Consider the following 15,303-nt stretch of genomic DNA (forward strand, 5'->3'; position numbering starts at 1 on the left):
AGCAGCAGCATGCTTTACTTTGAGTCCTAGGGTGCTTCATGAGGAGAAGGTCCTCAGAGACAAGCTATTTTTGGTTTTGACACCATTCAATGATCTTTCTCCTGTTGTTGCTGAATCCAACAAGTGGAAGGTCAGGTGCTCCCCTTCTGGAGATGATTAAAGGTGGCACTTTGCTTCAGAGTGGAGGTGTAATCTTATTAATTTGGTACCAGAGTACATCTTTCAGGCAGAGAAAAGAGAAATTTAATCTTGGCCACTTTCACATACAGTATCCAGACAATTTATTTCCTACCCACTGATCTAGATTCTGGGACTGTAGGAAAGAAGCAACTTAGGAAGCTGCAAAAATTAGGGAGTGGACTCTGATAAATAAACACTCAGTTGCTTTATAAAAAAACAGTGCCACTGTTTACAATAGCTAGAACATGAAGCAACCTAGATGTCCATTGGCAGATGAATGGATAAGAAAGTTGTGGGACATATACACAATGGGATATCAATCAGTTATTAAAAAGAACACATTTGAATCAGCTCTAATGAGGTGGATGAAACTGGAGCCTATTATACAGAGTGAAGTAAGTCAGAAAGAAAAACACCAGTACAGTGTATTAATGCATATATATGGAATTTAGAAAGATGGTAATGACGACTCTATACAGCAAAAGAGACACAGATATAAAGAGCAGACTGTTGGACTCTGTGGGAGAAGCTGAGGGTGGGATGATTTGAGAGAACAGCATTGAAACATGTATATTACCATGTGTGAAACAGATCGCCAGTCCGAGTTCAATGCATGAATCAGGGCACTCAAAGCCAGTGCACTGGGATGACCCAGAGGGACGGGATGGGGAGGGAGGTGGGAGGGGGCTCGGGATGGCGGACACGTGTACACCCATGGCTGATTCATGTCAGTGTATGGCTAAAACCACCACAGTATTGTAAAGTGATTAACCTCCAATTAAAATCAATAAATTAATTAAAAAACCTCAAGTACACAGTGCCAACAAGTCTCAATGGTAGTGAGCTAATCATTAGGGTGAGGCTCTAAGACTTTATCGGTGATCCAGGGTTTACTGTTGCCTACAGAGCATGTGTGAAAGTAAGTATTTTGGGAAAAAAGATTAGGTCTTTGTGGTCTCAGCAGAAACCTGTGACTAATCTTCCCTGGTTAGAGCAGGGGAAGGCAGTGAAAAGAATACCATAACATTTAGTAGAAAAGGAAAATTCTCTCATATTTCTTTTTTTTTTCTTTTCCATTATGTTTTATTATAGGACACGGAGTGTAGTTTCTTGTGTTCTGTCACATTTATGACAGTAAAATACATTATTTCAGGAGCTACATAGACAGATATTGATAATTTTCCCAGAATCCTCCCTACTGTAGAGCCTCGACTCTCTTGGGGGCGGGACATCAAATTTGTCATCCTTAATCAGAGTTCTGGGGAGTTAGGATATGACCTTGCCAGTTCTCAACTACGGAAATGTTTATATTGTTTTGATTATGTGACTAGTGCTTCTATAGGTATTAAAATATATTTATTTTCTTGAGCATGATTTTATTTTGGTCTATCCAGACAACAGTTGTCATGCCTTCAAAATGGACTTATTTTATATTGCATTTTTTTAACATGTTACTTTTTGATTTCTGAGGTAACCTTTAATTATCTATGAAATTATTTTCTTATTAATAGGTGATGAATTAGTGTACAATCTTCTTAAAGGCATTTGTTTTTCAAACAGATGGTTCTGTGAGATACAAGGTTTTAACCCAGAGACATGACTTCTCAGTTGCATATTTCATGGATAGGAGGTCTCTGTGTAGGGAGGTGGTGAGACTGTCGGGTTGGAGAACTTTGTCTCCGCCTCTCCGAAGCCCTCAGACATATCCCTACTGCTCAGCTATGACTAAAGCCAACAGGTGGGTCAGGATCCCAGACAGGCAGGACCAGGCAGAGCTGAGGCAGGTGGACAGACAGGTTGGGGAGCTCAGAACGAGGGTTTCCTCTGTCACGTCAGACACATACAAAGTGTCCAAAGGATCAGAAGTCCTCATAGACAATCAGACTTGGCAGAAAGGTTGGATTGGATGATCTTTAAGGGTCAGTGGTGGGCTGGGTGGGAAGGCTGTCTGTCAGATGCTTGAGGGAAGAATATACGAAGGTAGTGGAGATGTGGCAGCTAAAGAAAGGATGAAAGTAAGGCTGTATCTGCGGGCAGTAGCAAAGTCGAGTCATGAAAACAGCGTGAGGAGAAATGATGCTCCTAGCAGCCTTGCCAGTGACGCAACAAGTCATGGAAGAGCAGGGGCTGGACCCCACGGCACCCGATACCCAGCCTTGGGGCCACTTTCCACAGAAGAGGAGCATGAGGATATTTGATGACAGGAGGGAAGGACCAGCGGAGGCCGGGAGCGGATGCTGCAGAGCCTGTGGCTTTTGAGCAAAAGAGACCAGCTGTCTCTGAAGGTGGAGAGGGAAGCCCCGAAAAGGTGGATAACAGGGCAAGGGAGGCAGGTGGCGGACCAACGCCGAGTCGGCACGCTTCTCAGGAGAGTCCAGATTAAGGGCAAATGAAAAATCTCTCTCTCCCCCACGCCCCACCCCCCGTGCGCGCACACACACACACACACAAATAGTGAACAATAGAAATTTAGTAATTCTTCTTGGGCTGATTCTTTCCCTTTTCAAGGAGTAAATCGTCAAATGATTGCTATGACTTGGATTTATGGAGGGAGAGAAAATTGTTGCCATTTTTCTATTTAAGTCTCTTTTAAATCAGGACAATTTTGATGCAATCCTTTGCCTACAGAATGCAGATTATAGATTGTTGTGGAGCTGGCTGTATTTCACGGAGACAGGAGATCACCATCCTCCCTTCCCTTCCTTTCTTTCTCTTAAAACTGATTTCTAAGTGTTGAGTACATGCCAAGACTAGGATCTATAAAATAGCCTTAATGATTTTACCCGAACTAGTAGACATTACAAGCTATCTCTTTAAGGTAGGATAATACAAATAATAACAACAAAAAAAAATCTACCAGTTCTATGCTAGCATCAGGCTTGGGGGCCCAGTGGACAGCAGGGACATTTCGAAAATTTTCTTCCAATGCTCTTTTGGTTTAGTTTGTTAGGAAATTCTAGGGGAAAAATTATGGGTGCTTTACAATCACCATAAATGGCCCACATTCCTTTACTTTCATGTTGATCCTGATGACAAGCCTTCATTCCTGCTTTCCCTGCTAACTCTCATCTGCAATTCAGGACTGAGAGCTAAGATGATCCTCCTTTTATATTTATAATCTCAGGATAAACTGTAGATGCTAGACATGAAGACGTAAGTTAATGTTTATCCAAAGTTCAAACATCCAGAGAGATCATATTAGCAGAGTGTGTTTCTAAGAGTGCTGGGCAGTGATGAACAGTTTTCGTAATTGTCACCCAAGGCTTAGACTGATCCTGAGGGGCCATCTGGATTATCAAAGAGAGAGGCCTTTTTGTTCGGTTTCCGTATTTGATTTCTTTCATTTGATTTTCTCATTTGCTGAAAACAGAGGATGGTTTATGAAACCTCAGCCAGGATATTTGATTAGCGGGGGCCCTGCAAGTCTAGCCGTTGCGTCTGAATGGGGACACAGAGGAAGCAAATCCTGCCAGTTCTCTTTCCTGAAGAGGGTACCGGGATGGTGAGACAGTCCCTTCTTTAAAGTAAAGCTGCTTGTGAAAGGAGAAAGGACTTGTCTCGCCTACCTTGCCTACCTGTGTTCAATCACAAAAGGAGACGAGGCCACACAAGGGTTAATTCCTAACACCCGATTGCTCCTGTCAAACTGGGCAAGCGGGCTGAGGGTACCTGCTTCCTTGGTCTAATTACCCACCAATGCCAGGGTGGGAGCCGGCTAGGCAGGACGCCTTGCCCCGCCTGCTTGAACGCTTAGGCTGGAACACTCCTGGTTTTTAATCCTGTCCACAGCCCCGTCTTCTGTTAGTTGTTATTTTCCTTCCTCACCTCTGGACACTTCAGCACATTCACTGGAAACATCATCACAGGCGAACCTGGCTTTGACAGAAACCTCTCTGAAATGATTTTTTTCCCGTTCTGGCTTGCACTTGAATAATTCTCCATCAACAGCACGTCTGATTGAGTTGGCATCACAAACCCTTTTGTATGCTATTTTTTTTTCTTCAAGAAATATTAAAGTCTGAATAAAATTGGAATAGCTGCCTGGTAATGATCTCATTATATATAAATACAGAAGTGCTCGCAGGGGAGATAATGACTCCAAGACTCAGGTATGCGGCGAATTCCTATTATCTTGCAAGGAGTCAGCCTACAGCCGCCCTCCTCCACAATTCCCCCACGCATCCCGCTCAGTCTCAGGTTCAAGTCGCAGAGAACGAATGGCTGATTGAAGCTGGGAATAGGGTTTTTTTTTCTTTTCCCCTTCATGACATATGTTAGGAGATGAAAGGAACCTGGGCTGTGTGTTTACTCTTCATTTGGGAGTTTCACATGTTCTGATCGATAGGGAAGACAAAAAAGGCAGAAGGGGAAACATTTGGTGCTGGCTGCAAACCATATCCATTCTCAATGTGAGGTTGCCTCGTCTGGTGAGGGTAATTGTGATGAGGCTAGTTCTGGGTAGAGATGCTACTAAGAGATTTTTAAAAAAATCACAGCCCCCTACCCAGTTTGAATTCTTATAGAGCAAAAAGTCACACACAGATGGCAGCAGCAGGGGTGGGGACTGGGGTAGGAAAAGCCCTCTTAATATGGGAGTTTACTAGTTATTAGCCCTGGTCCTGTTTTCTGGCTGCCAAGGGTACATTACAGAGGGCCCCACACCGCATTTGTTTCCCTATATGGGCTAAGCAACCCTGAACAGTTTTTATTCCTTGTGATTAGCATCACAAAAAGCAATTGGAGAAGGGAGGTTGTAGACCCCCTTGTTGTCATGTGCCTGTTAGGTTCTAAAGGGGTATTGATCTAAAGGGGGATTGCCATCTGCCCTCTTAGACCAGAAAGAGGAGGGAGACCTGGACGGATACTTGGCTGTTTCCTCTGGCACGAGGTTGATTTTTCTTTCTGCCATCCCGGTTTTGTCGTTTTTGTTCAGTTGCTTAGTTGTGTCGGCCTCTTTGTGACCCCATGGACTGCAGCACGCCAGGCTCGCCTGTCCTTCACTATCTCCCAGTTTGCTCCAACTCATGTCCATCGAGTTGGTGATGCCATCCAACCGTCTCATCCTCTGTTGCGCCCTTCTCCTCCTGCCCTCAGCCTTTCCCATCCCTAACATCCCTGTTGAAAGTGAAGTCGCTCAGTCGTGTCCAACTCTTTGCAACCCCATGGACTGCAGCCTCCCAGGCTCCTCCGTCCATGGGATTTTCCAGGCAAGAGTACTGGAGTGGGTTTCCATTTCCTTCTCCAGATAGGCACTGTCAAAATACAAAATAACAACATGAGCATAATTCTTTGGCAAAAGGATGGAATTAATGATGAGGATATTTTGCCCACAGTTAAAGTATGTTGTAGAACAGTGACAACAAATTCCTATTGACTGAGAATCTAAAAGAAGAGTTAGATTAGGCAGCGACCTGTGTGGTCCGACAGGAGCCCTTGGTATCAGGTGAGACCATTCTCACTGTGCGGAGGATCAGGACAAATGTCCTTGGCCACAGTTGGGTCTGTACTATACAAATGCTGTTTGATATGCTTCTAAGTCTTTCCTTAGTTTATGTCTTGACATTTGTAATGCCTTGGGCTTCCTAGGTGGTGCTAGGGGTAAAGAATCCACCTGCCAATGCAAGAGATGTGGGTTCAATCCCTGGGTCAGAAAGATCCCCTGGAGAAGGGAATGGCAACCCACTCCAGTATTCTTTTCTGGAGAAGCCCATGGAAGGAGAAGCCCATGGACAGGGGAGCCTGGCGGGCTACAGACCATGGGGTCACAAAGAGTTGGACTCTACTGAATGACTGAGCACACCATGGTAAGATGCCTTAGCCTCAGGAAAGGGACCTTCTTTCTCCTTCCAGGGCCACAGGTCCTGCTGAGACCTGGGAGAATGGCCCCTGACTAGTGCTGACTTCCTTGGGTGGTGGCAATTCAATGTGGATTCAACTGTTTGCAGAAATTGAGTGTCGGAATCCCACCTTCTTGTATGTTTCACTTTACCTGTAGAGGGATCTAAAAGAAATCGCCAGCTCAGTAATAACATTTTATCCAATACCCAGGCAGATCTCAGGACGCCTCCGATTTTTGATGTTGATGACGCTACACTGTTATTCTTTGAGAGTTTAACACGCACCAAGCACAGTGCTACCTGCTTTGCACACTTTGGCTCATTTCTGGGGTGTGGATACTATTATGTCATTTCCAAGATGGTCTTACAGAGAGTAGCTCAATGTCCAGTGGGAGAAGAACAGATTTGTGGCTACAGATACTTGGAGGCTGTGGAGACAGGAGGGAGATGGGTTCCACAGAAGAGAAATCTCTGAAGGAATCCCTTATTTTCTCAATCCCTTTCCTAGCTTTCATGATGACTTCAATATTCAGCCTCCATTGTGATACCACAGAGACAGGAGGCTCAATGCCTGCCTATAAGGCACCTGTCACCTAGCAGATGGATAAGACTGGGGTATGAAAACACCACCACGTGGAACAAATCTGGATTTGGTCTCTCATGTTCTATTCACTAGCCTTTACAGGCTGCGGGTTTTTTTCTGTTTTTGATTGTGTTGCGTGGTTTGTGGGATCTTAGTTCTCCAACCAGGGATCAAACGTGGGACCCTGGCAGTGAGAGCACTAAGTCCTAACCACTGGACCACCAGGGAATTCTCAACCTAAGCTTCTTTTTAAAAAGTAAGTGACTGGACTAGATAAGAAGTTGGCAAGCTTTTCTTATAAAGGGCTGGATTGTAAATATTTTAGTCTTTTGGGGTCTTGCAGTCTTTGACTACTCAGTGCTGCCTTTGTAGCAAGAAAGTGCCATAGACAATATGTAACAAATAGGCATGCTGTATTCAAATAAAGTTTTATTTGTAATTACACTTGTAAATAAAAATCAGGTGGGTTGGATTTAGCCCGTGGCTGATCCTTGTACCAGCTGATGGCTATAAGCCCCTTTCAGCTAGAAAAATGCTATCGTTTGTTCACCTTCCACATTGATTTCAGCTTTGGAGTGTGGAGACATTTCTTTGACTTTTCTCTTCTTGAGGAGGAGTATACAAAAGATGGCAATAGAAGTGGTCCTGGAGAGGCACCAGGAGGGATTCCCAGCAATGTTCTGATTGAAATCACAATGGGAGGAAGCCATTAAAGAAGGTGGGGAGAAAGGTCCCATTAATCAGAGATGGGCACTGCTGTTTTAGTTGGAGATCTGGCTATTAGCTCAGCAGGAAGACAAGATGGGGTAGGCTGGAAAATTGGCTTTTCCAGAGCCAGAATGCTAAAGAATTCTGTTTTAGAGCAAAATTTTCATGTAGTTCCTTATATAAGGCTTAGGACCCAAGGCACAAAACTTCCATAATGAAGTTTTGCTTGTACTGGGAAGCACAATCTAGCATAGCAATATAACAATCTCACAAAAGACTCTTAAAAACCTTAATGGTCTAACACAATCTAAACATAGACTTTATTTTTGTTGGAAATACATCAGTTCAGTTCAGTTCAGTCACTCAGCTGTGTCCAACTCTTTGCGACCTCATGGACTGCAGCATGCCAGGCCTCCCTGTCCATCACCAACTCCCGGAGTTTACTCAAACTCACGTCCATTGAGTCAGTGATGCCATCCAACCATCTCATCCTCTGTCATCCCCTTCTACTCCTGCCTTCAATCTTTTCCAGCATCAGGGTCTTTTCAAATGAGTCAGTTCTTCGCATCAGGTGGCCAAAGTATTGGAGCTTCAGCTTCAGCATCAGTCCTTCCAATGAATATTTAGGATTGATTTCCTTTAGGATGAAAATATATACACATCTCCATTTGAAAACTCTCCCATTAATTTTTTTCCATATATCTGAATAACTAGGTTTTTCAAGACATTTAAACGAATGCACAATCATAGGACTCTTCTTGTTGCAAGTGACAGAAACACCTTGCTCAAACTGACTTTAAAAATGGAATATATGGACTCAGAATATAGCGTGATCCAGAGGAATGCTGGCTTCATCTCGGGGAAGGGTCTGACGCAGAGTGTCCCACGAGGGTATTCGTTTCTTGTCTCTTTCACTTCTTCCTTCCTTGTGTATCAGCTTTACCTTCAGCTGGACTTCTTCCTGGTGGTAGGATGCAATCTAAGACTTACTTTCTTATATGCCCAAATACAGCAAAGGAAAAAGAGCTGCTTTTTTGGTCAAAAGTTATAGCACAGTCTCCTTGGCCCTGACCAGGCTACGTGCCCATTTCTAAACCAGTTCCTGGGGCCTCAGCAAATTAGGGCCCACTACACAGCAAGAATGGTAAAGGCGGGGTTCCCCAAAGGAGAGCTGGGTTACATCTATTGGAAAGAGGTGGATGGTTTGGGATAACAAACAGTAGACTTCCAGTGTAATGAGGCATTATCATTTTCAAAACACTTTCACGGAAACTCTAATTTGATTTTATAGTGTTTTCATGGAACGATAGTATGTTTCTCAACTATTATTTTTTAAAGACTTTATTTTTAATTGAAGGATCATTGTTTTACAATATTACGTTGGTTTCTGCCATACTGTCAGCTATTATTATTTCCACTTTCAAATGAGAACATTAGGACTTAAATCACATGGCTTGTTCAAATTCACATAGCTGGTGAAAGAGACTGTATTAACTTTTTTCCCCTCACGCTGTGATGTTTGACCACTAAACAAAAGAACTATATACTTCTCTTGTTTTGGACTAAATGCCTATTAATGTCATCTAAAATATAATTGGCATTTTGGGGCAGCCATATCCCACTGGCTTACATTGGCTTATAGCAAAGTAAGAGCCCCACTGATTTTTCATATAATTGCTGGTAAAATGTATTAATACCTAAAATGGCTTTTTGAACCTCAGTGCAGGGCTACCTTTATTCCTGTGATATCTCACATTAAATTTCCCCCACTGCTCCAGATTGACAAGGATTTTTGAGTCATGTGGGATCTGAAATAGTAACTGTCCCAGCTTTGTGCCATGTTCAAGTTTAATATATACTTCTATTTCATCTTTTAAGTAATTGATAAAAATGCTGAACAATAAGATACATGTAATATTGATTAATTACTGATTTTAATCTGGAATGAGGTCTCCAGTGACATGTCACAGGACTCTCCACCTTTGGATTTATTCAATATTTTTATAACTGATATGGATGGAGACTTAACTGATATGTTAAAAAGGTGAATCACCTCACAGATGGAATATATCTTCTCATTTGACCTCTTGGCCCATATTTCTGATACGAGGAACATTTTGATGGAGGACATCACCTTTGAAAATAAAAAGCCAAATTATTGGCCTGGAGTCAATGGTAGCGATGATTTTATGAAACTCCCGTATCATTTATCCTGGATAGAGGCAGGAAAATTGTGGCCATTCAGTTAATGTTAAATTCCTGCAATGAAAATAAGAAGATAATCACAGTGGTGATCAAGTATCACCATCTGTGAAAATTTAGGAATAAATAGACAGAATGCATTCCCTTAGTGACTTAATTTTCTTTTTTTCAGATTGGAAAATTGAAATTCTATAACTCAGATGTAAGTGATAACAAGGATTTGGCCAGAAATAGCGTCTAGGGCTCAGATTCTGAGGCAGGAGCATGGCAAGTGGACTGTAGAATCATCTGGTGGTAGGGACGGCTTTTTCACAAGCTTGTTCTCCTACAGGCATGTTAAGTTGCTCAGACCTGGCCCACTCTTTGTGACCCCATGGACCATAACCCTGCAGGCTCCTCTGTCCATGGGGTTCTCCAGGCAAGAACACTGGAGTGGGTTGCCATGCCCTCCTCCAGGGAATGAATCTTCCCGACCTGGGGATACAACCTAATACTCTTAGGTCTCCTTCATTGGCAGGCGGGCTCTTTACCACTAATGCTACCCAGGAAACTCTGCTTTCCCCCTCTACATTTTGGCCTCCCTGCAGCGCCTGTGGGATCTTAGTTTCCTAATCAGAGCCTAAATCCACGCTCCCTGCAGTGGAACTGTCGTGTCTTAACCACTGGACTGCCAGGGAAGTCCCTGTCTTATAGCTTTGACTGGTGATTAGTTCAAAGCACTTTAAAGGAGGATGAGAGATTCTTATGAAAATCAGAAATAATTTGATCAATTATTATTGATCTCAATAATTGATCTCAAATATTGATCTCAATCTTAAACAAGATTGAGAAACATCACTGTGCAACTTAATTTCCCTAAAAAGACTCCATTTAGGATTGATCTCATCCTGGAGCGGGAGGCATGCTGGACCACGCCCACCAGCAAATCTTTGCGGCCACTCTGTCCCAGGTGATGACATCTCCCCAACAGTGATCTCAAACACACGTGTTCCTGCTCTGCCTCACTTCTCCCACTCCCCCGCCCTTAGTTCTCTTAGAAACGCCACCCTTATGTCGGTATTTCCTAGACAAATCTTGCTTTCAAGCTAATGGATAGATTTCACGGAAGATGAACAAAAGCTATTCTCTTCTTCCTGTCCCCATTAAGTGATTAACCGGTGCGATCAGGAAAATACCGTTTCTGTTTAAAAGGAGAAATATTTAGAAAGCAAATTTCCTTCACCTTTTGCCAACTGTTTTCAGAAAACAAGAAAACAGCAGCTGGTTTTGGTGCCTGATCCCGCCCCCTCCTCTCCCAGCGATCTCTCCTCCCCGCCTCCGGCGGCCCCCGCCTCCCCACCACACTCCTTCAGCTACAAGAAGAGGTTATCAAGGTGATAATAAGCGAGAAAATGTTCCAGCCTTGTTTTAAGCCTCAGCCACATTGCACTGCTTAAAAGAGGTTAAATGCTTGTGTGAACCTGTGTTTTCCACACCCGGCCAGGCAGCCCTAAGCCGGGCTGATCCCGCCTCGCCTCACCCCCTCTCCGCCAGAGACTCGTGGTTCAGGATGATTGAGGTGGTCTCAGCCTCCCCAGCAGCTGCTGACTTGCACTTGGAAATTCAATCCTCTCAAGGTAATTCCTCAGCTTATGAAAAACTTCTAGCAGTGAATTCTGAATTTGATGCCTCCCACTCCCAGCGGGGCAACTGGCAGGCTCCCTGACTTCCAGCAGCCTCCTGGCCTGGAGTGGGTGAGGAGCGTTGTGTTATTTATCAAGGTAGTTTTACAAGGGACTTTCCTGGCAGTCCAGTGGCTAGGACTCTGCACCTCCATTGCTGGGGGCCGGGGTTCAATCCCTGCTCGAAGAACTAAGATCCCATAAGCCCGCAGCAAAACAAAGTAGTTTTACAAGTAGGACTGTTTTGGTCTCATTAGATTTCTAGCTATTTCTAGAGCACCACTGTTAATCTCCTTTCTCTTCTGAGGTCTTCTATATCCCAAATGACTTGGGGCCCATCTGGTCACCTGTAGGCCACAAGTTGGCCTGGCTTCTATGTCAGTGTAAAACTGTTGCGGGGTGGGTGGGTGGTGGGGGGGCCCCCTTCCAGGGCCCGAGAGTGGTCTCTTATCTCACACTCAGAAATGAATTGTCCGAGGAGACATGTGCTGACAAAGCAAGAAGGGGTGCCCGGGTGGAGAGCAGGAGATAAGGGAATCCAGGAGGACTGCTCTGCCACGTGGCTCACAGTCTTAGGTTTTATGGTGATGGGGTTAGCTTCCAGGTTGTCTCTGGCCAGTCATCCTGACTCAGGGTCCTTCCTGGTGGGGTACACATTGCTCCACCAAGATGGAGGCCAGCGAGAAAGAATCTGGGAGGTTGGTAGGGCATGTGGGCTGGCGGCTCCTCTCTCCTCTTGACCTTTCCCGAATTCTTCCCCACTGGTGGTAGCGTGTTAGCTTCCTGCAGCAATAATTCATGCAAGTGGCTCCTCTCTTGCCCAGCCAGGGCAGGTGGTTTCAGTGTTCCCTTGAAAAAAACTGAGCTTCCGTCTCTCTTGGCTGGAGCATTTCTCACTGCGTAGAGTGGCACTTTGTACTAAGGTCGGGAGGCCAAACTAATTGTAAAAGATGTGCAGTTACCATTTGCTATGATAACTCAGCCACCTCCTGAGAGCTGGTGGAGATGGACATCTTTTAAAAAGCAGATGGGCTACCAGGTTTGGAGACATTCTTCTCGCTTCGAGGAAGTTACCCAGAGATGCTGAAATAACCATCTGCTTTTAAGATGTGGGGGATCAGTATTCTCAGGCAGTGCAATGTCCCCTTCTTTTCACTCCTCACCCTGAAAGCGGCTCTCGTCCCCAGTGGCAGGAAATCCCTGGTCGTGGTTGCAAATGTTCCTGTGACAATCCTCTGCCTCATAGCGGGGACAGCTTTGTGGTGGGAGGATCCGAATGTCCTTATTGTCTCCTAAAGCTTCAGCTCTGAGTTTCAGGATGTGTTTTGGCAAGTGCAAAATCCAATAGTTGTTGGACCCTTGATAATCTTTTATGCCCTGTAGAAGTATGTTTTTATTCATCTGTTTCTTCAGGAGGTACAAAATAAAGCTGTTCCATTCTAGGCATAAATTAGCATTTATAACAATGCAGTGCAAAAAAAGTAATTTAAATAGAACTGATTAGAATTTTGATAGGGCACCTAGGAACCTCTAAACAAATGCCGATCAGGTAATGAGTGGAACAAGTCATTTATTTCAGTGGTTCAGCTATTTGTTCGATGATTGGGTCACAGTTTCCCAAACATCTACAGTGACTGTTCATTAATTATTCACTTCTCGCCCAGTAATTGTCCAATTTAACTACAAACTGTGAGCTTATAGGCAAAGCCACAGAAGACAGTCAAGGGAAAAAGGAACAACCTAGATAAAAGTATATTTTCTTTTTGTAATAGCATTCGCTAATTCAAGGACTCAGAGAGAGGGGAGCTATTGTTAGACTTTGGCCTTGGTCTTGCCTACACGTGGTGGACTAAATTGCTCACCATTTGTTAAGCGGGGACATTTAAGCTCCAGAGTGCCGAGCTTTGCAAATGAGGCTGTTCAAGTTGGCATTCAGCCTGTCTTTGTGGGTAGAGCCTCACCTTTGGGTCAGTGAGCAACGTTCTGTAAGTGGGACAGAGAAGCTTCGGAATGCTATCAACCGCATCACATGTTTTTCTCCAGGTTCCTCCTCTTGGAAAATGTTCTGAGTCAATCTGAAAGGTTCATGTGCAGGGTTTCTCTCCTTTAATATTTTGCAGGTTTTTCTTTTCTTATGAAGATGAAGATGTTTCCCTCTTATTTCATGAGATCCTCTCACATCCAGGAAATGCTTGGTGCAGTGGCTTCCCTGGTATATCCTTACATTCCTTGATCTGTTTTACTTATTATCTTCACTGGTGATTAACATTAGTTTATCAGCCCTATTGTCTTGATATAATCTTGGTATTAGTAGGATGTCATTTTCTAGAATGCAGATTAGAAATGAAATCCTAAGAAAGGCAATAAGCTAAGCAAATTTCCCCCTAGGTCAGAATGAAGCACTGTTTTTTGTTGTTGTTGTTTTTGAAGCATTGTTTTAAAGGAAGAATCATCAGTTTTCAATTCAGTCGCTTAGTCATGTCCGACTCTTTGCAACCCCATGCCAGGCTTCCCTGTCTATCACCAACTCCTGGAGTTTAGTCAAATGATCATGTCCATCCAGTCGTTGATGCCATCCAACCATCTCATCCTCTGTTATCCCCTTCTCTCCTGCCTTCAGTCTTTCCCAGCATCAGGGTCTCTTCCAATGAGTCAGTTCTTTGCATCAGGTGGCCAAAGTATTGGAGTTTCAGCTTCAGCATCAGTTCTTCCAATGAATATTCAGGTCTGATTTCCTTTAGGATGGATTGGTTGGATCTCCTTGCAGTCCAAGGGACTCTCAAGAGTCTTCTCCAACACCACAGTTCAAAAGCATCAGTTCTTCAGTGCTCTGCTTTCTTTATAGTCCAACTCTCACATCCATACATGACTACTGGAAAAACCATAGCTTTGACTAGACAGACCTTTGTTGGCAAAGTAATGTCTCTGTTTTTTAATATGCTGTCTAGGTTGGTCATAACTTTTCTTCCAAGGAGCAAGCATCTTTTAATTTCATGACTGCAGTCACCATCTGCAGTGATTTTGGAGCCCAAGAAAATACAGTCTGTCACTGTTTCCATTGTTTCCCCATCTATTTGCCATGAAGTGATGGGACCAGATGCCATGATCTTAGTTTTCTGAATGTTGAGCTTTAAGCCAACTTTTTCACTCTCCTCTTTCACTTTCATCAAGAGGCTCTTTAGTTCTTCTTTGCTTTCTGCTGTAAGGGTGGTGTCATCTGCGTATCTGAGGTTATTGATATTTCTCCCGGCAATCTTGATTCCAGCTTGTGCTTCACCCAGCCTGGCATTTCTCATGATGTATTCTGCATATAAGTTAAATAAGCAGGGTGACAATAATCATCAGTTTATTATAAAGTCTTAATGTTGCACTTCTTGCCCTGGGGATTTTGTGGCTGAAGAACCTCCAGGGATGAGACTCTACAAAGTGGAGTGTGCTTTGAATGAGCGTGTGATGTCCCAGCAGGTGTGAGAACAGGGCTAACCTGGTCCTGCTGTCTGGCAGGCTAATGGTTGTCACAGTGATTTGTCTGAGTGGCAGTGTCTTTCTTCATGCTGCTGCCTGTAAAGAGAACATCTTCCTTCCTTTGGGTCCTGGCTAGGTACAAAGCATGCATCTAAGTCACTACCCAGTGGGTCATTATTACTGAGTTAATAAAGCCGGGGTCTGGGCGATGCCTCCATGCTGGCAGTGGAGTGACAAGCATGTGTAGAGAATTTCTGTTGTAGATGAAAACAACAGTGAATATGGCAGGGACAAGAGTCTTTGTTGTCCAAACTCATGGTATCTGTGTGAGAGAAAAAGTGAACGTTTGTTATTGCTGGAAGAATTTACAGCAGCCTGGCTCTGTGTTTGCAGAATTCACCCATCATTTGAATACCTGTTTCTTTGAATAGGTGTCAGGCCATTTTACAGGTGAGTAAACTAGGGGAAAGAGAGGTGAAGAGATTTACCGTACTCACAAAACAATTCTGAGGCCCAGGACACGTGAAACCAGTGGTCCACCTCAAAGCAGTTTTAAATCACCTAGGCCTATGAGTATGCCTGTGCTTTTCTTTCAAAACAGAGGGGAAAGTAAATAGATATACTTTTAGAGATGGCTGATACTGTTTTTGACACTGATGATATTGGT

At 43.8% G+C, this 15,303-nt stretch overlaps 1 pseudogene; it reads left to right on the forward strand.

Moving 5' to 3' along the window:
* The first annotated feature begins 3,622 nt into the window (after nucleotides 1-3,622).
* Nucleotides 3,623-15,303, forward strand: part of LOC110141118 (large ribosomal subunit protein eL32-like) — an 87,713-nt pseudogene continuing 76,032 nt past the window's right edge.

Source organism: Odocoileus virginianus, chromosome 12 (assembly GCF_023699985.2).
Source record: "Odocoileus virginianus isolate 20LAN1187 ecotype Illinois chromosome 12, Ovbor_1.2, whole genome shotgun sequence".
In the NCBI taxonomy this organism is placed as follows: Eukaryota; Metazoa; Chordata; class Mammalia; order Artiodactyla; family Cervidae; genus Odocoileus; species Odocoileus virginianus.